Source organism: Ambystoma mexicanum, chromosome 7q (assembly GCF_040938575.1).
Source record: "Ambystoma mexicanum isolate Mex_15411 chromosome 7q, UKY_AmexF1_1, whole genome shotgun sequence".
In the NCBI taxonomy this organism is placed as follows: Eukaryota; Metazoa; Chordata; class Amphibia; order Caudata; family Ambystomatidae; genus Ambystoma; species Ambystoma mexicanum.
Window position 1 is genome coordinate 371,853,217 of NC_090941.1, and position 21,461 is coordinate 371,874,677.

Consider the following 21,461-nt stretch of genomic DNA (forward strand, 5'->3'; position numbering starts at 1 on the left):
GGTAAAGCGTCCGGCCATTTCAGTTTGGTGCCGGCACACGCCTTAGCGAGCTTGTTCTTGATGATGCTGTTGTGTCTTTCTACCAAACCAGCACTTTGAGCGTGTCTAGCCAAATGGAACTCTTTATCGATCTGTAATCCCACGCATATCTGCAGAATTACAGCAGCGATAAAATGTGAACCATTGTCTGACCAGATGACTCTTGGCAAACCAAACCTAGGAAAATATTCTTTCAGCACGGTCTTCGCCGTTGTCATTGCTGTTGCATCTTTAACAGGAAAGGCTTCGACCCATTAACTAAAAGCGCAGATAACCACTAGTACATACTTGTAATTGTTACAATGTTCCATTTCAATAAAATCAAAGTGGATGACCTCAAAGGAGACAGAAGGTGGACCAAAACTACCCCTTGGAGTCGATGTGCCCTTTCCCATATTATGCTACGAACAAATCAAACAACTTTGACCAAAACGTTCAGCTACTTTGGAGATTTTATCATTCACCCAGACATTTTGCAACATTTTGGTAACCTTTCATGCACAGATGTGGGTGGGGCCATGAACCATTGCAACCATTATTGTAATGTACGCATCTGGCGGCAACCATTTTCCTTCTAACTTGTCCACCCAACACCAGTCATCCAATCTTGCCAAACCCATAGCTCATTATTTAGATTCCTCTAAAGTGGCATCAGCTTGAATACTTTTCACAGATTTGATACCCTCATCCAAAGTACAGACATTTGTGGCTTCCCTTGAAGTATACATTTCTGAATGGAGATCAGTGGCAGTCTGTTTGGCTATCTGGTCAGCGAAAGCATTCCCTTTCCCATATTATCTATGATCTTCTGATGTGCTGCGCATTTCATGATTGCTAACTGAGTGGGGAGTACAAGCGCTGAGAGTAACCGTACTATCAAGGAGCCATACTGGATTTTAGTTTCATGTAAGGTCAAGAAACCTCATTCTACCCAAAGTCTACCGAAGTTGTGAACCACCCCAAAAGCATACTGACTGTCAGTATATATAATTACGGTAAGCACTTCGGAAAGTTCACAAGCTCGAGTCAATGCTAGAATTTCCGCGGCCTGCGCAGAGTTATGCGTGATTCTTTTGGTCTCCACAACCGTGCTTAATGTGGTGATTGCATAAGCAGCTGTGGATGTACCATCCGGAAGTTTGAAACAGGAGCCATCACAAAACAGCTCCCCTTGTGGATTGATCAAAGGAGTATCTTTTACATCGATTCTGTCTTTTGTCTCTTGCTCTGTGGTGTAAAGGCAGTCATGTGACGCTTCGTCACTGCAAGCAGTATCTTGCGGGAAAGGTAAAAGTTCAGCAGGATTCAGAACACAACACCTCTGAATTTTAATGTGCGGAGCAAACAAGATCAATTTGTATCTCGTTAATCAGGTGGAGGTGAGGTGTTGTGTTTGTGTTCTGTTTAATAGAACATCTACAGAGTATGGTACCATCAGGGTTAAAACATGGCCTAGGACCATTCCCTCGCTCTGTTTTACAGATGCAGCAGCAACAGCAGCGACAGCTCTCAAACATATTGGCAAAGCGCATGCAACAGGATCAAGGGCGGAAGAAAAGTAGCCACACAGCCTATTCTTCCCTCCATGTTCCTGCATTAATACAGCCAAAGCACATCCATCACGTTCATGCACATACAACACAAAGGCCTTTTCATAATTTGGTGTGCCCAAAACTGGTGCCGAACACAGTGCAGTCTTGAGCAGATCAACCTCTTGCTGGTGTTCCAAGTTCCAGGGCAATGGCGAAGAAATGCACTTCTTCGTCAAAGCCAACATTCGTTTAATCGTTAACGAGAAGTTCGGGATCCACTGCCTACAGTAAGACGCCATTCCTATCAAGGCTCTGACTTCCTTCTGTGTATTTGGGACAGACATGCTAGAAATGATTTTTATCCACTCAGTCATCAACCTTCTTCCCTCCTTTGACAGGAGATAGCCTAAATAGGCGACCTCCTGTCGACAATACTGAAACTTTTTGAGTGAAGCTTTGTGTCCATGTTTTGCTAGGTGTATAAGCAACAACACAGTGCCCTCCTTACAGGCACTCTCTGAGTCAGCAGCTAAAAGTAGATCGTCTACATATTGAAGCAGTGTACAAGTGGTAGGCAACTCGAGTGTATCAAGCTGCTCTTTCAAAGCCCTACTATAGATGCTAGAACTCTCTGTGTAACCTTGCGGCGCACGAGTGAATGTAGACGAGCGTCCCCCTAAAGTGAACACAAACAGATATCTACTATCCTCTTGTATAGGAATACTAAAGAAAGCGTTCTTAAGATCCACAACACTAAAGTGAGTAGCAGAAGCTGGAATCATGGTTAATATTGTTGTCACATCAGGCACAATAGGACATTTTGGAGCAATAATCTTATTGATGGCACATAAATCGATAATGAAACGAAAAGGAATTGCATTGTCGCCTTTTTTGTACACGGGCAAAATCGGACTATTGCACAAACTACCTTCAATTTCCTCAATTACCCCACAATGCACAAAATCAGAGATGATGCATTTCAAAGCTTGCTCACCATCAACCGAGATCTTATACTGAGGAATACGTGGCAACTTTACTCCATGTTTCAAAATGATCTTAACAGACTCAATCTGTAGAACACCAACAGCATTATCAGCAATTGCCCACAAACACTGCGGAACATCACTTAATTCCGGCAGCAAAGATCTGGTCAGGAACCGAGAGGCAGAAAATTGCTGTGGTGAAATCGTCAAACGCACTCCATCCGAAGAACAATGAATTACCACATTTTATTCCTTCAACAGATTCAACCCCAACAAATTCTCTCCACAGTTTGTAGTCAAAAGAAATGCACAGTGGTCCATAAATGGACCCAATGTAATCAGTACCGGGGAAGAAACCAGACAAACTACTGACGTGCCAGAAAACCCTACAGAAACATTGGTTTGCCCTGACAGTGGAATGTTTGGAACCCGTGAATGGTCAATGGAACACTTCTTTGCTCCTGTATCTACCAAAAATAGATGTTTCCTATTTCCCACTATCATCTCAAAGTAGGGACCCTTCTGATTAACGGGAATAGGCGTCGGTTCCAAACCCTGCTTCGGGCAATCCTAGCAAAACAGAAGGTCGTCAAAGGAAGTTCTTCAGAGAGGTAAGCGGCAGAAGGATGATCAAAAATGTTTCTTTTATCCACACTCGGTGCCTGATTATCCTGTGAAAAAGGTTGCAAATTTTGTGAAAACTGACTTCTACCAGGACCCCCTACCCCAGGGTGGCCTCTGGATCACCTACCCATGGTAACAAATGCGTTATTTGACCTCTGCTAGAGGATCGGGCATTGTGCACGCCAATGACCCTCTTGTCTGCAATAAGCACACTGGTTCACATTTACAGGACCCAATGGTGCATTTTGCTGTGGAGCATACTGTCCCCTAAATTGTGAAGTACCCCCTCTAGGGCCTCTGACAATTTGCTGTATTAGTACTTTAGTTTTCAGGTCTCCCTTTCTCTTTTCAATTCTCTCTTTTTCGTTATTGACACGGTTCTCCTAGTACTGAGCCATATGCAATACTTCAGATTGAGACTTAGCTTGCCAAGTGTTCTCCGAAGACATAATTTGCAACTGGATGTCAGACAACAATCCACGCACAAATTTGTGCATTTCCCAGACTCTGTGCTCAAATCTTGTCCACTGAAATCTGAAAACACTTGCTTGAACCGATTAAAGAATTCGGTAGCACCCTCAGATTTCCCTTGGACACAGCAGTAAATTTGTCCTAAATAATCCTTCTTTCAGGAATTATAGCTTATAATTTTGTGATTATTCTATCAGGCAAAGTCAGTATTATCAGTGGCGGTCTCTCGCCAGTTGGCCTTTCTCTGTCCAATCGAACTATATTTACCCATGTGTCTCCTAACCCTGGTACATCATCTACAGTCCTAATTTTTTTCCACAAATCAACAGACAGGAGCACGGGAAATAACAAATCTATATAGCTCCAGGTAAATACTGATGACTGCAAGAAAGATTCTATCTCTTTGTAGAACCCTGTCGGATTCTTCCTAATATCGGGAATGGATTGTTTGATGGTGTTCACTTCCTGTCTTGAGAACGGGACATGAACAAACTGTGACACATAATATGCAGGAATATCCTGAGCAGCAGTACCTGTTGCAGGATCCACTGGAATCTCAACTTTTAGGACAAATGTCGGCGGAACCTCTCTCATAGGCAACTGAGAGATAGGAAACTCTGAATGGCTTACTGAGCAACAGAGCCAAATCGAGCACTAAAGCAGCTGAAGCTCTCTAGTAGATATTCAATAATTCTGCGGGACAACAAATCTTTCTTTTTATACATTCATCCTACAGGTATTCCACCATTACCTGTATCACTTTCCTCTGCATGTCTGGCGTATACTGACTATACGTGTCATATACTTCTACGGAGATATCGACAAGTCCGAAATCCACCTAATCGCATCCTTTGTGCAAATTCGTGTTTCCTCATTTATCGATTTATAACAAGGAAGAAACCGTTTCTGTGCTAACATAGCATCCAAACTATCACCATCAATTTCTTCATTCTATAACCTTTCTAACTCCCTTCTATGCTCAAAACCCCCCTCGACATGCTCATATACTTTCTCTGCAGTAGCTCTTGAATATGCTAAAACATTCAGATCCCTCAACCCTTGTGGGAGATCTATATCATTTAATCTATTCCACATTATACTTAAATGATTTCCCAACCCTTCAATAAAAAATGTTTTTCTCAGGTAAACTTTCTAGAATAAAGAGTGTGGCAAAAATATCAGCTTGTTCACCCTTCTCCATGTGGTATATAGCCCATATTGTCAATTCACACTTTCTCTCTTGAGACACAGTTACAATCTTTGATCCCGCTCCTTTATCAACCACAAGTGGTACGGAACCACTTGGAAGAGAAAGAGTGGACAAATCTTGTATATTCTGTAACAAAGGTGCTATTACTGGTGCAAAAGGCAAATCTACCAAACCAGTAACAGCAGGCAAGGGCGGAGGAGCAAGTGAAGGAGCAATGATAGGAGGAGGAACCACAGCCGGAAGAAGAGGAACATTAAGAGGAATGATAGGAGGAGCAGTGACAACTACGGGAGGAGGAATAACAGCAAGAAGAGATAAAACAACAGGAATAGGAACATACGCAGGTGGCGCAGTGGCACCAGGCCTTCGTTCATTTAGAAGTTTATCAATCAGCTCATCAGATACATGAAAGTCTTTAGACAGATACATTTTCTGAATACCAAGTGAAAAAGCCCTGTCCATACTCCTAACTGACTCAGACTTTTTATTTTGATCATACAACAACGCTTTTTTGGCGTTGGTGATATGATGGCGTGCATGTTTTTCCCTACTTTTAAGTTGCCGCATAGCTTCTTTCTTCCATTTCTGTAATGCATGAAATGCTGCAGGTCTAGCCTTTTTCTTTAATAATATAGATTCTAAGTATTCTATACAAGGGATTCAAAACTACCATTGATTGGCCACTGAAGTTCGGAAAGCATGTCTAGTTTGTCTGTGCCAAATATCATTAAACACTGTACTACCAATTCCGTGCTTACAGTACATAGTACATGCCGGCGACCCCTCCATTGGCACCGGTCGGCCAAATTCCAAAGATTGTCTGTCACTGTGGAATAACACCCTGAAGCAGGCAGACTATTTCCCAGGCGTATCAGATCACTGGTGTTACCTGGTCAATAATTGTACTTGAAAGTGCAATACGCCAAAACAAATTATCAGGATACTTAAGAATCAGACAATAAATCTAGTATTGGACCAATGGAACAGGGAATAGCTAATCACAACATTTATTTATTTATCTATATCAATAAATGTACTGTTTGTTGATTTCTAAAAACCTTTATTTTCATATCAAAATTTCATAAAATATAAAATCAAACATTTTATCAAAAACAACTATCTGCATCATACATTCATACTGATTCACTCCTACCACTCTTTCAACTTCCTACTTTGTTATCACAACACATAAGTCTTGTTGTCTCATGGCCACCTTCCTGGATGGCCTCCAATTACTTATTTTTCACAGTGATCAACAAAAAGTCCTCTATCAAATTCTGTGATGGTTCTGCCTGCGTGTTCTTAGTCACACAGACTTATGTCTACACATGTTTCGGTTGTCTTTTCGGGACATCCCCATTCATGGCCCCTTGGATCTTGCAACCTTCTTCAGGATAGAGAATCGGGAGTTGCCTTATTCCCGTAAACATCAACAGGGTAATTCATAGAATTTCGCAGAAAAGTGTCGCAAGCGGCTGGCGCAGAGTGTCCGCGTGCGATTGTCTGCGCCAGGCACGTGCGCTAAAACCGATTTCCGCGCACAGCGTATTCATGGATTTTAGGCGCCCAAACCAGCCGTGGCGCAGAGAATCGCAGCGACCCTGCAGCAGCGCCAGTAACGCCCCGAAGAACGCCCTCGCGCAAGGAAAAGCCATCAAAATCGCTAAATCATCGCAAAGGGCTGCGCTAACCCTGGAGCTGTTCACCGGGCTGGCAAACAGCAAACGCCAAGCGGGGAACGTGTATTTCAGGGGTGTGCGGGAAGTTCCACACACGATTGGCCCAGTGCGAGCAAGGTATGTGTATTTCAGGGGTGCGCGGGAAGTTCCACACGCGATTTCAGCAGGGTACGTGTATTTCAGGGGTTCGCGTGAAGTTTCTCACGCGATCGGGCCTGGGGTAGCGTGCTACGTGTATTACAGGGGTTCGCGTGAAGTTTTTCACGCGATCGGGTCTGGGGGAGCGGGCTACGTGTATTACAGGGGTTCGCGTGAACTTTCTCACGCGATCGGGCCTCCAACATGATGGCCACTATACTTTGTCCACATTAAAGATGCAAATAAACCCGACCATTAACATGTTTATTTTCCTGTACTTACTCGAATTGGTTATGTTTCTATATTCACAAATTAGATGTATTCATGAATTCGTGTACTTCATACGGGCTTATACACGAGGGGCTCTTCGTATTTGGATCCGGCCAGAGAGATACTCCTGTGTGGCAGGGAAACAGTGTAAATCTGACAGTGCCCTCAGGAATCAAAGTACTTACAACTAGTGGAGCGTTGGGTGTGCAGCGGAATATTTCTATCTGCGGCCACCAGATATAGCTTTGAAACTAATCTTACAGCGGGATCTGCAAAATAAATTACGAAAAAAAATAAAAAGACTAGAAATAGACCTTTTTGTTACGCCCTTTCACCATTTCGCTGTTTAAGCCCACTACCTCTCATTCTTCAAACGCCCTTCTATTAGCTTGCAGTTACAGTATTTTAAAAGCCAAATTCCAGTGCTTCAAGTCATCCAGTACAGGGCACCCTCCCTCTCTTTGTTATTTCCCTCGTTTTTATCTGGGCTGCCGTAAGGTCATTCCACTTACCTTTTCCCTTCTCTCTCGCAAGCCTGTCTGCAATGCCGTATCGCGTCTGTCTTCCAGTGCTCATTTCTTGGATCTCGCGCGCGTTTAAATGCTCGTACATGTATTGAGCAAGAAAGAGGACTAACTCTCTACTGACCAGTGTGAACACTGAAAAAGGACTGTTAGCCGTTTGCAACAGATCACCCATTAGTGTGTGATAAGAGCTCCCCTTTCAACTGAAAGATTGAGGCCATTCCTTACCGTATCTACACGGTATATCCAACGTTGTTCCATTTTGTGAAGCTGGGTGGATATATCTCCTCCTCTTTTTTGGATTTTTAAAGTTTGTAACACGAACCACCTCAGATCCGTGTCTTTATGTTGTTTGAGGTTAAAATGATCCACCAGAGGTTTTTCCGCTACCTTATTTCTAATGCAACTGCAGTGTTCTCCTATACGCTGTCTGATCTCTCTTGTGGTTTTACCCACATAGAGAAGATTACAAGGACATCTAATAACGTAAATCAAATTTTTGGTGCGACAATTCGTATGTGTATTCATCTTCCATTTGATCGCCCCATGATTAAACTCATCTCTTGTCTCTGATAAGGGGCAAGACACACAATTTCCACATTTATGGTGGCCTCTAATAGGGGGAAGACCCCATTGATTCAATATAGTTTGATCCACACTTAAGTCTCTATATGTGTGTACCAATCGTTGTCTCAGATTTTCATCCGTTCATCTGCGTATATAGTTCCCCAAATCGTTTTCCCTATGCATTCTGCCTCAAGTTCATCAGCCCATGTTGGTAAAAAACTCTCTCATGATTTTTCTTATGTTTCACAGGGTCAACGTATCTGAGGGCCATTGACAGCTGCACCAATATGATGAGTATCCCAGCACTGTAGAGAAGGGCAGCATTGGTGATGGATCATTGGTGGGCATGTGGGACCCAGGTATATGACCAGCTGCCTGCTGTTTTCCCTCATCACACTTGATGGTACCCTGAGCAGACAAGATGTGCTTCAATGACCACTCACCACTGCTGAAAATAAAAATGATGGAGGAAGAAATAGCACAAGAAGGTTGGAGCACACATTGAACAGGAGGAGGCACAGCAGTAGCTAATGGTTGAGAGCACCATCCCACTTCCAACTATTTTCAAAGGCTTCCTTCTTCTGTGCATACCTCTTGCTCCCAGGGGGCCATCAGCCAATAATACCAAGTGGCTGAAAGTGACCCGTTATGAAGTGGTTCAGCTAGCAAACTCAACTGAGAAGGGTCTCAATGCAGTGAGGCAACAGCTTTGTGCAGTAAGACTGGTGGCACTTCAAAATCACTACGTATTGGACATAACAGTGAGAGAGGTTGGTGTGTGCCACAAAATAAGCAGAAGTTGCTGCACAATGATTCCGGCAAATGGTGCTGCCAATGGGACACTAACAGAAGGTATAGAAGAAAAGCACACACTCCATGAGAAAATTATGAGAGAACCACATGCTGTATCGTCAGACAGTTGGTTTGATTAATTGTTTGCCTGGGTCCCGATGTGGTTGGCGAACATATTTAAAGTGACTGTACCAATGCTCATTCTGGTGCTCATCACCTTCGGTGCAGGCCAGCTGATATTGCAACACTGTAATTGTAAAAAGGGGAGAATGGAGTATATAATGTCAATGAATGTTGATGGGGAAGAGGGGAAGACACAGGTTACAACATTGTATGCCACACAATCTGGAGCAACCAAGGGTGATACAGAAGTTGTACTTACAGTGCCACCTGCACATGTAGGTGAATATGATGCTTTTTGAGTGACATGCACAGGAGTGTTTGGTAATAAACTCATACCTTGGGTAACATGAGGTAGAAGGGGGGACATGAACAGGGACTCTAGGTTGTTTATCCCCAAAAAGATAAGTAAGACTTTTGTCGGCAAAATTGTGATGATCAATAGATCGATCGAAGGGGGGAATGTGGTAAAGGTGCAGATTTAGTGTTGCTAAGGGGCACACAGCTATCAGTTGCAGGAATGATGGAAAAAGGGAAAGGGCATCTCTAGAGGTGGGGACACCATTAACAGCTGAAAAGTGTAACCTATGCACCATGTGCGCAGGTGCAGCTAGAGAGGTAGGTGGGAAATAGCAGGGGTGGGTGCTCTCAGAGGAGTACACAGGGATAGGGATCTGGGTCATGGGCAAGGGGTAAATGCGGTAGTGCAGTATAATAACATTTTGGGTCATAGGCTGCAGGTAAGTAAACTACTTGCCTTTTTCACACTCACAGGCCCTGTGTTTTGGGCAGACATTAACTTATCGAGTGCTCAGCCACATCAGTGTCCTGGAGAAATGTTGCAAGCTGACCATTCTGAGGAGATCATAGTTGCAGGGAAATGCGTCTAGCGACTAAGGGAAGTATCAGCTGGGAAATGGGTCGAGCTCATACTTTGGAGGTCAGAGAGCCAGGCACCAATACTAGACAAATGAAAACTATTCACATCCATATTGTCTGTCATGCCACAACCAAATATTAAGGAAAGTGATAAAACATCAAATCAAACATTCTAATATGCATTTTAAATCCAAGGTTTCTTCTCTGTATTTTAATTACAGTTTCTGGTCTACTTTCGCTCCCCCCTTTTTTCTACTGGAAATGAACTGCAAATCCTTAGGGCATGCTTAACTTTGGGCTTGCTATTGTGATGGTGGCAGGGTGCCAGTATCCCTTTGTACGTCACGGATGTGTGTATCCAGCTCTTGTTGTCCTCCACCTTCACTCAAGCTGTAGTCGCAATGATCACTTTGTGTGGCCCATGGAAACACTGCTCGCTCCAACTTCTGATGAAATAGTGGACATAGATCAGGTCCCCGGGGAGCAACTGTGGCTCTTGTCGATCTTTGGATTCCTTGCCATTTTTCCCTGACTGATTGTGAGAGAACACAACCTGTGAAGATGCAAGTCTGACACTCTTGGTTAAAGCCCTAAGGTATTCCCTGAACTCCTCAAAATAAATCTCTGCTGACTTGTGTGCATCTAATGCTGTGTGTGAGGTGAGAGTATTGTGTGTAACCTACACCAAGTCACAATATCATGTGGACTGAGATGGTGATCCTTCACTGGCTCATTTCTTAAATAAAACCAAACAATTGTCAAACAATAACCCATTTCTTATGCAAATCATTACACATTTTAGATAAACGGACCTTAAGAACTCAGTTCAACTGCTCATCAAATCAGTCGGCCTAAGGGCGGTACATTGAATGCAACCTGTGTTTGATCCACAAGAACAGGCTGATTTCTGAGAACAAGGCATTAAAAGAGTGGGTCCCATTGTCAGACTTCAGGACCTCACACATTCCTCACCATGGAAATACCTCCCTCACCAAAACAGTAGGAGCTGTCGACAGCACCCTTCATTCAGTTCTGTTCCACTGTGCTATTTGAATTGTGCTCTCCTAGATGTGTCTGGGCATGTAATAAATGGTTTTACTTCCTGCTTAGTGCATGCTACTTTTTGTATTATTGTTCTGTCCCAATCATTACTTGACTTTGGAGGACCTCTGCTACAGGTTTGTGGGTTCCCCTGCCCCTCACTGGAGCATACACCTTTTTGGGGGTTCAGGGTGGCATGTCCACCATTCACTCAAGTACACCCCTCTTCTGAGGTTCAGGGATCTCTTCTCTCACTCACTGGGGTACAAACCTCTTCTGGTCTGAAGGTGTTACCCTAATTTGGTGCTCTCCCACTTCCTCAGCAAACTCCTCTCAGCTCCCATCCCAAAAGACACTGGGCCTCATTACGACCCTGGCGGTAGCCAGGTCGGTAAAAACGGCATGACTGCTACTGCAGTAGTGATTTTTTCCAGCGCCTGGCTGTGGGGAATAACCAGGGAATTACTGCCCCGGTGGTCCCAGAAGCCAGGCGCCGGAAAAAATTACTCCCCATTCCCATTCGAGTACCTTAGGACTCAATGGGAATGGGGAGGACAGAAGCACCGGCACCGTTGACAACAGTGCCGGTGCTTCCGTCAAAGTCTGCGAGCAGGTGCAGTTCTGCCCGCCAGGTCAGGACGGCACCCACCCGCAGAACTCAGAGTGTGCCTGTCCGGTAACAACGGTGCTGGTAGCTTACCGGCGTCATCGTACTGGACCGGTAAACTCATAATGATGCCCACTGTCTGTGTTTCTTAGCCAGAGCATTAAAGTTCTCGCCATTCTTCCTTTGTCTACAGAAAAACTTTTAAATCAATGGTTAATTTGCTTCCTATTCCAAGCGAGTGGAAGGATGTTTTTAAAAACCTTGCAGCTCTCTGGGATGTCGTTTGGTTTGTTTCCAAGTGCAGGAATTGGTTGGTGTTTGTTTGCCACTTTGCTCCTGGCCTTTCTCGTTAAAATCTTTAGTAGTTAAAATCTTTATTCGATAATAAGAAATTCCCATCAAAGAACACATAATAAAAATACAACAATACAATTCATTATCCGCTAACAGTCTAATCTTACGATCAATGGAAGTAATCTAAAATCATTATTTAGAGTATGAAAATGGCTCGTGTAACATAGGGCTTGCTCAATGTATGAATATACATTGTGGGCTGTCAGCAGATCCTGGACTGACAATAAGTACCTAAGTGCTAATTGTGCTTCTCTATACTTGGACGATATTAATACCGGAATTAGGAAATGTTTCCCTGGCTTTATTAAAAAAGGAAGAAAGAAGAGGAAGTATAGCAGGGCATGTTTAGCACTGTCAGAACAAGGGCGACTCCTTCTCTCAGTGTGATTTGTTGATGGGAAAAGTGCCCTTTCCCCAGTAAACAAAAGATTTGCTCTGAGGCCAAGATTACTGCCCTTTTTCTCAGGGTTGTAAACCAATGGACATAGGATGGCCTGGTATTTTTGGGGTCAAGATTGCTGTAATACAATTGTATACTCTTCTTCGGCAATTCATTTTTGATCCTCATTCTCGCTCTATGAGGAGAGAAGACATCTGTCAATTCTCTCTTATCAGAATTACCTGTCTGCAGTTCATCGCTGAATGACTTCTCAAGGCCTAGCTCTGTTAAGGGTAATTTTATATATTTCAGCCATGGTGAAGTGGCACAGGAATTTGTGGTCATAATGTTCCTCACTAGGGCTCTGGTTATTGACAATTGTGGTACCTCCCATAACCGTATCCAGTAAATCAAGGGTTGTATTGCAACAAGGTCTTCCACGCAGGCTAACTTGAGTTTTTATGCATCAGGTGCTTTGGAAATAATTGTGGCAAGCCCATGATTTTCCTAAGGAACACATTTTGAGTTACTTGGGTTTTTTGTTTGGTGGTGACCCCATGCGGCCGTGCCGTATGTCATCAAAGGTACTGATTTTGCCTTATAGTTTCGAACGATGTGATCCATGAGCAGACCTACCAATTTTACTCAGAATCTCAAGATTGAGCCGTTCATTTGGCATGCTTTTGCAGTTTGCTGCTTTGATGAGAAAGCCAGCCCAAATCACTAAAGATCGTCACCAGAAGGTAACAAAATGATTTGACCCATTCAAGACTTTTCCCTGCTGCTAGTATGGCATTTCCTCGTGGTTTGCTGCTGCCGATGAACATAACCTTTGATTTTCCGGCATTGATTGCCAGGCCTCTTTCTTCCATAAAGTCATTAAGTCTGTTTATCAATCTCTGGAGGGTGTGTTTTGTCGTGGCCATCAGGACTGCATCGCCCACATACAAAAATGCACACACCCTTCGGTTGGCTATCCCTGGGACATTGCTTACCAGCTTAGCTAGAACATTCGGTAATGAGTTTACAAAGTGGCCGAAATGTGTATGAAAAGAAATAGTGGAACTATGTTCCCTACCGGCCTGCCCCTGCTCCCTACAAACCCCATCACCACTTCTTCCTACATTTTTATTTTAAAACAAAACCATTCCAGGACAGTTTCTTTAACAAATAAAAGAATACAATCAGTAAAACTTGATAAAAAAAAGTAGAGGAGCACCACTCCCAACCGCTCCCACCCACCTCAAGCCACTGAGTTTATATTGAGATTGAAAAGGACTGAAGTCAGGACATAGCCATGTCACACTCCACAGGAGATCTTAAATGCTTTTGGTTCTTGGCCTTGGTTACCCATTCTTACATTTGCCATCTGATTAGTATGCATGTGAACCAAGATTTTTACCAACTCGCCCAGTATTCCCATTGAGTGCAGTGTGCTCCAGAGCTTTCCATGGTCTACATAATCAAAGGCAGTCGAGAGGTCCATGAAGGTTAGATAGATTGTGCCCTTGCAGATGCAAACATATTTATCCAGAACCTACTGCTGGCGTGAATCCTTGATTCCTTGCTGTCCACTACAGCAGTTTGTTTTTGTGTGTTCCTGGGATTAAACACACATCCCAATGAAAAGGAACACCCCTAGTCAGTTCACAACTGTGCAACATTGTTTTCAAATTGGGAAAAGGGAAGGAACGCTTTCTCTTCTTAAATGCTTCCCAGGGGTGAAGTTAGGCATACATTATTTTTATTTTTTTGTATTTAATCTATTTAGATTTTTACAAGGATGTTTCATAATGCCGAAAGAAAAACACATATTTGCGATTTTTTTATCCTGATGAGAAGTGTTTACTGTTTTGACTGAGCGTCCTCAACAGGGACCAAGAAAAAAAAGAAGGTTCTGTGGGTGGATAGACTTCAAGAGGGTCCGAGATCTTCATCTTCTAACTGGATTGCTTTTGCTGTTGTGGTTGGGAGACCTTCTCCAAGGCAATATTTTGAAGTTTAGCCAATGCTATTAGCCATCTAGTTTGGGCTCCTGTAATAAGGCGATTCCACCATGTGTTTTTGTCGTCGACGAAAGAGTTTATGGACAAGGGACCGAGGAAAGCTTTTCTTTCTTGGTCCATTGTCGGACAAACCATCAGAAGGTGTCTAATTGATTCTGTAGATAGAGGATCTTTACAGAGTCTGCATGCTTTTTCATCGGATGCTGTTCTGATTGCTAAGATTTCTTGAGTGGGTAACAGGTTAAGACGTGTTTTCAGTAGGGTTTTCATTAAGAGTTTGCTTGGGTATTTTGTGCAATACCCCATGGGCTCTTTAAGTTTGTTGAAGACCGGTGGCAGGTGGGCTAGTAGTTTGTTTGAAACTGCTTTCTCGTTTGTTTTTATCCAGTCTAGCCCTTCCATTTTTTATTTGATTCTTAGTGGATTTTGGACTAGTTCTTCTTCAGACCAGGGTACCTCCTGCAGAATGAGTCTTTGTGTACTGACCCAGTCGTTTAGGGATTTGTTACTTCCTTTGGCGATTTCCACGGCGATCATGTGGTATATTTCTAGGCTCTCAGGATTCTGGATTTTTCGGAAGAGTTGGATGGTACTCTGGCCCACCAATGCCTCTAGGGAAAGTAAACCTAGTTCTCGTCTTATTGCTGCAGAGGCTGTAGATTTTGGTAGGCCTAATACTGCTCTCCAAATGTAGCCTTCCGATTTGGTCCACAGCATAGATGGGATTGCAGGTGTTGCGTCCATGGCGTAAGTTAGTTAAATTAGGTTTTTCTCTTTGAGGATCTGAACCAGTTGAATAAGGGTTCCCTCTGGATTAACTAGTCTTTTCCCATAATATATATTTTCTAAATCCTTGAAAGATACTCCAGAATCTGCTCTGAGTTTTTGGATCCCTGAACCTGATGCATCTTATAAGATGCAGTCTCCAATATCATGGTTGTGTGGGACCTGTTCTTTCCAAACTAGTTGCTCTCTCAGGCGGTTCGGAAATAACTCAGGGCTGTTCCTGTTAGTTCAACTCTTAGGGACACTGGGGACTGGATTTTTTGTTCTTACTGTGACTTTGTCACACATAGTAATCAATTACAGTGTGTTTTTTCATGCGCAGAAGACATACATATGAATTATGCGTAGAGGGATGTAACGTATGGTATGGTACTAAATATTTCCAAAGAACTTCAAGAAGAATTGTTTCTTCCCTGCTATTGGTATAGTCCAGTTTGCCCTTCCTCTGTATGACAGGGCATATGCTTATATTCCAGTCCGCCTCTGCAAGTGCACTGTTCAAATGAAAAGATAAGCAATTTTAGAGGTCTTATGGGAAAATAAATAACTAATGATCATTTATTTTTATCATTGCACAATTGAAACATTATCAGCCATCCCACACGCACCTGCCAGGCCCTGGTAACTATATGATGCACTTTCTTATTGTTTAACCATGTAACTATGGAAGTGGGTGGAGCCAGCATAGATTCCAAAGGGGAATTCAGAAGGAACACAGCCACTCATATCACTTAAGGTGTTAAACTTGCTACACCACTAACTGTCCCATTACTCAAAGAGCTATGATACACTTGCCCCATCCAACCGTTGCTTCAACCTGTTTTTCTTATAAGCAATGTGGTACATTTATTGCTACAATGCATATTCAGTGCTCTGTGAATGAATATAGTAGACGATTTGTAATCGTGTAAAGAAGTTATTAAGTACATGTATGCATATTAGAAGTACCAGTCTTCAAATACAATCTAAATGTGGCATGGCATCGTTTACTTGGTATCAAAGGTAAAGCAAGCATGATAAGTGGATATACTGCCCTACAATAAATATATGCAGGTCTAGCCATGAAATAACACATATCATATTTTCTTTATCATTGATGCACAGTAACATTTACTGTGCATCAAGGGTAAAACAAACATGATTAGTTCTATAACGTTGCCAGTTTATCCAGGTAATAATACTTATCATGTTTGCTTTTACTGTGCATCAAGGTTAAAGCAATACGATAAGTGTTAGTATATGGATAAACTGGCTTACATTGAACTCCTCTCCTGTCAATGAGCATGTTTACGCTGTTAGACTTCTGCTACCTTGCCACCCCTCATTATTACACGCTACATTTGTTGTGGAGCCCAAAGGGCTCTGCATGCAAACACAAAAAGGCATTGCTGGAGACACGCCCCTGACAGTCAGCACAGTGAAGTGTGCAAATAAAGCACACAAGTGTACTGTGCTGTATGACACTTAGGTGACAGGGCTGCACACCTGCCCTTAGTGGCCAAATGCCACAGACGTTGGACAAATAAAAAATTCTGTGGGGGCATGGATCTGCTCAAGTACACTCACCTACGCATATTCAGAGACAGGTTTCATTGAAATAACTGAAAATTCACTATGCCCATGCATTATAACAAGAGTATTGTGAAATGGCAAGACGTAGGGAGAGGCAGAGGGTAATATGAGACAGCAAAACTATAATGCAACATAACATGTTTTTATTTGGTGGTCCAAACCGAATTACTCCCTCTTGTATGCACTTTCAAGATAGGCGCATTTCAGGTTCCACATTAAAAATAAATTATCTGTGGTGCACTTTTGCTTATACAATCCGATTCTGCTGTACTGTCAATGTTTGTGCGGGTGCATTGAGCAACATTTGAAAGATAGACACACTGTACCGTGTTTGTGGGAAGGACCCCCTTGTGTCCCCAGCTTATCCACTTGAAATGGCGACATGACTGTACACTAACCTAACGCGACAGATTCGCAGCGAGCACGATTTGAGGAACAATATATATATATATATATATTTTTTTTTTTTAAGTACGTACTTACTGACACATAGGCACCGATTTACAACTGCATGCATTATCATTCTAAATGTAACTACATAATTGCAACGAAGATTAAACAGGTTTCAATTTAATTAGCCAATAACAACATAAATCAAAAGACACTGAAGATGTATGCAACGTGCGACAAAAGGGCATTGTCACTCACTACAGTACTCTAGCGTGGAGTCAAAGGGAAACAAAGATGATATTTTTCAAACAGTGTTTTCAATGTTTAATGAACATGCTCACGTGCACACCAAAAGAATGCGGAACACATTAAGAAAAAAAGTACCTGCACTCTAGCCCATGCTGTTCTCTTCACTGTCATAAAACGCCCTGGGACAGCGAAGGGATAATCCATCAAACACAACCAAGGGCATGACGCTCTCTCAGAGCAATGTTATAATCACATTAGAAAATGCGATCATCTGACCACCTACCCGGCTTTATTTCAATCGTGGCATGCAAACAGCAGTAGCCTCCCGAGGAACGCTGATTACTATAATTCCACATTCTTAATCAGAAGAAGGTGAAATTCATTGTCGAAACGTGCGCCTGTCTTTCGTCTCAGTGGCCCATCTCTGATATATCCAAGAATATAGTGATGGCGAAGGAGGCCTAAAACTGAGACATGCCTCTGGTTTCATTTCGAGGGATAAGCCTTTAACTAAACAAAGTGTTCAGGAAATCGAATGCCCTTGTCTACAGAGTCCGCTAATAGGATAAAACAGATTTGCAGAATCTAATTCGGCCCCTGTCTCTCGTGACATTGTTTATCAGCGGCTCTCTTGTCAATGCGTTTCAGAGAGTTTGACTTATAACAGGCAAACCTCAACTCCTGCAACTCCTGCAATGCCAACGTGACAAAGACAGATACAGTATCTAATATGGCTGCCGGTTGAGCTGTTTTTTGGCTTTACTGTTGGAGAGCAAAAAAAAGGAAAACAATCGATTAAAACTGGCAACTCAATGTTTAATGAATTCCAATTCAAAATAGTTTAAAACATGCATGTATATGCCTGAACATAATTTGACTGTGCAGTGCCAATAACATATTATCTAGGAATTCATTTCAATAAACCGTTGCACTATTTTGCATTCTGTCTCTCTTTCAATTGAGACGTGTGAACACAAGCAAACGTGACATGAATACATGTGCAATGTTCTCTTTGCCTGCTTGGATATATTTTACAAATTTGCCCCAATCTGTAAAAGAGCTATGTTTTCAACGAAATCCTTTAGGCAAAAATAGCACAACATACCAAATTATTACAAAAAAAGTGAAATCATGCGTGAAAAAATAACTTAAAACGCACGTGTCATAGGAAAAGAAAAGAGATAAGAAAAGAAGTGTCAGGGCTGACATATTATTCAGAAGTGTGAACTCGGGAAGCCTGACCCAAAATCTTCCCTTTAGAGCGCCGAGCGTGTAAAGTAGATGTTACTGAGAACGAGTGTTTGTTTTGGAGGAAGTGCACCAGTGTCCCTTTCCGCAACGATTGCACTTTGCAGCCATTCGTTTGGGTTCTACTCCCAATGAGTGTGAATTGGTCTATATTGCATGGTTGTCTCAAATAGTTTTGTACTCGAATAGTTCTTAGGTGATAATAGGACAAAGTTAATTGAGGGCAGATGACCGGCAGGCCAATGTTGACCAGCCATCTATTACAATCCTGCTACTGGCACATTTGAAGCTGACTTAATTATTTCACTGAGTCTAAAATGCTATCCTGTGTATTGCGGTTTCTTGTTCCAAGGGCATTCATCACCTCCATCTTGGGATCCTTAACTTCCAAACATTCCTGAGCAAGGATGCAACCTTAAGGGTAGTTTCTTGTTGGCTCTCGTTCAGGCTGTAAGTCAATAATATTTCACAACACCATCTCAATGAGAATGTTCTCTTCTGGGTGTTTTCTCTTTTTTTTCTACCTTGTTAGTAGTTCAGCCAGATCAAGATTCCATTCGCCTGCATTTGCTCACATTACACGATTCAACTGCGGGTAGTGTTGCTTCACTACGCCAGTGGTGTATTTTCTTTTCTTTTGCAACTTGAAAAGGTGCCTTTTCTCAAGAGGATTACGACATACCATAGTGGAGTGACTAAGCTACAACAATGGCTTTCCTTGGTTTCAACAATGGCCACTCCACTTATGCTCCAGGTTTTTTCTCACTCTTTATTTTAATATTTTCCCTAACCCAAATCCACAGAATAATTTTAGTGCTCTGCTGCATGAGGTCTCCTTCTATGAGTTCTCTGGAATCTTGATGTGTTGCCAGTATTGTAACTTCTGCTTTCATTACTTTGACTTCTGGGCTCTAAACCTGATTGCCATATGTGCTGAAGTGACATGATATGATATGGCCTTCATAACGTGCCTATACACAAGTGTTTCAAGGCACGATGAGGCAAGGGAGGGGGAACAGAGGGAAGACAGACAATGATCCTACTAGGCCAGGTGTAATTCAAATTGCGCAAGTGCATGGAAATGGTGAAGGGGACAGTGCAGTACATGGGATTAAAGAATAAATAAATAATAAGTACAAGTACAGCCAGCAGGTGGCAAGTGCAAGGGTAAGTGTAGACAACAGATGTCAAGTACTGGTAGTGGGACTGTAGGGATACAGAAAACAGTCCCCAAGTGCAGGGGTTGCCAGGAAGACAGTGCAGGTGTGCGACTGGCGGGGAAGGATGACCTGGGCCTGAGATCAGAGGGTGGCCAGTTAACCCATGCAGTTTCGGTTTCAACCAGTAAGTCAGCAGGGGAGAGGGGGAGAAAAAGCAGAAGCAAAGAGAAAGGTTTTGAGTTGCTTCCGGAACCGGAGATGATGTGCCTCAATTTTCAGGGATGCCGGGAGGCTGTTCCAGAGGAAGGCCCCAGCTGAAGAAAGAGATCTACCAGCAATTTGTTGCTTGGAGAAGCGACTGACCCTGAGGGAGTTGGAGGTGGATGAGCGAAGAACTCAAGAAGGAAGATATTTAGGAAGAGAGAGTTTAAGGTATTGAGGCCACTGAAGGCCTTGTGGACAATGCAAAGGGTTTTAAACATAGACCTTGCAGCCACTGGGAGCCTGTGCAGAGATTTCAGTCCTGGAGAGATACGATCCATGTGCTTGAGGCCAAGGACAAAGCTTGCAGTCCAGTTGTGGATGAATTGCAGAGGGCGGACAGTAGAAGCAGGCAGGTTTAGAAAGAGTATGTTGCAATAGTCCAGGCAAGAGAGAACTAGAGCTCTGGAGACAGTGAGCTTCTGGGGGAAGGAGAGTAAAGGAAGAATACCTCTAAGGTGGTGCAGCTGGTAGTGTGACTTCTTAGAGACATCAGAGATTTGAGGAGAGAAGGAGAGTGTGGAGTTGACGATGACCCCAAGGATTTTAGCCTCACAGGTGGGAGCAGGAAGAGGGCCAAGAGAGTGACAGGAAAGGAGGGAGCGGGTGTACTGATGAGGAGAATCTCAGTCTTACTGCCATTAAGGCAGAGATCATTGGCGGTACACCACTCCTGGATGGCGGACAGACAGTCAGAGATGAGAGAGGGAGAAGAGGTGGCTGAGGGTAGCCTGAAAATGAGCTGATTGTCATCCGCATAGCACTGGAAGTTGGGGCAGAGCGCAGCAATGTGGTGGGCAAGAAGTTCCAGGGATTGTTTGAACAGCCAGTAAGAGAGGTTAGACCCCTGGGGAGCACCACAGGTAGAGATAGAGGTAGAGGAGAGGAAGGACCCAAGTTGAACCTGGGAGGGTCGATCAGAGAGGAAAGAAGTCAGCCATGCCAGGGCCTGACCAGTGATCCCTAGGTTATCACGATGACGGTTGAGCAGGATGGCATGGTTGACAGTGTCAAAGTCAGAAGAGAGATCAAGTAAGTTCAGGACACAGGGGGTGTTGGTAACAAGGTTGGAGAGCAGGTCTTCACGGATGTTCAGGAGAGCAGTTTCCGTGCTTCTGGCAGCTCTGAAGCCAGACTGATGATCATGGAGACAACCAACAGATTCAGTTTGAAGATTGAGCTGGGAGATGGCCAGCTTTTCCAAGAGTTTGCCCAGGAAAGGAGTGATGGAGATTGGGTGATAGTTAGCCACGCAGGATGGGTCAGAAGAGGGTTTCTTAAGAAGAGGGTGCACAAGGGAGAGCTTCAGGGGGAAGGGAAGATGCCAGTGGCAAAGGAGCGGTGGCAGAAGTCAGCCAGGGCAGAAGCCAGGGAGTCAATGTGGTCCAAGATGGTTGTGGAGGAACAGGGATGAACCTGTTTTTACAAGACTTTCATAGGTCGGACTTGTCTAGAAACCTCATCAGGGGAGAACAGAGGAAAGGCAGAGAAGGAGGGAGGAGAGGTGGGCGAAGAAGGGCCAGTGGAGGAGCAGGGAGTAGAGGGAGGAAGGGGAGAGGAGGAGAGAGAGGACAGGTTGT